Source organism: Frankliniella occidentalis, unplaced genomic scaffold (assembly GCF_000697945.3).
Source record: "Frankliniella occidentalis isolate FOCC.00 unplaced genomic scaffold, Focc_3.1 Scaffold5, whole genome shotgun sequence".
NCBI lineage: Eukaryota > Metazoa > Arthropoda > Insecta > Thysanoptera > Thripidae > Frankliniella > Frankliniella occidentalis.
In genome coordinates, this window is record NW_026267135.1 from 1,155,817 (window position 1) to 1,156,552 (window position 736).

Here is a 736-nt window from a genome sequence, read left to right on the forward strand (position 1 = left end):
CTGTAAGCTTTGAAAATAAACCAATTACTATGTACTTGTGATCTTTTTATTTTAATGTCCATAAGTACTTTTGTACTTTATTACTTCAGTTGTCAAAGCGATGAGGCCAGGCCAGCACTACTTAGCAAAAGCTATTGTTCCTCTAAATCTAAACTTTATGCTGCTGATGCTCAAGCCTTCCAGTTTCTAGTTTGGAGTACTTCCATTGTGAAGCCTGACTGATGTGATAAGGCCACTATTTCTACTCTAAAAATACGGAGCTGAAATATATAATTTCTTCACCAATTTTCGTGTCTTTTCCTCTAACGAAGCTCTCAGAATGAATGTCAAGGTAATACGAAAGGTACGCCCCTCACGACGCAAAATTTCAGTTGAATTTGTGTTGGCGAGTTTCCTCAAGATAAGTTTTTTTTCAACCCTCAATCCATTCTTCCTTTTTCTGTCATTGATGAACTCATTGTTTACAGATTTATGTCATTCAGTTTTCGGAATTTGGCTACAGGTGCCCTGTCAAAACCAGCAGTCTCCGGTTGCTTCATGTGGCAAGTCAGCTTAAAGCCTAAGTTTCTGAACGCTCTCATTTCTGAACTGGTGAAGAGGAGATATATTTTATGATTTACCCTGTGATAATTGACAGCAAATATCCTGTGCTGCTGTTTATGGATACTATGCTATTCTATCTAGTTGATTCTTTTCCTGTAAGCTTTGAAAATAAACCAATTACTATGTACTTGTG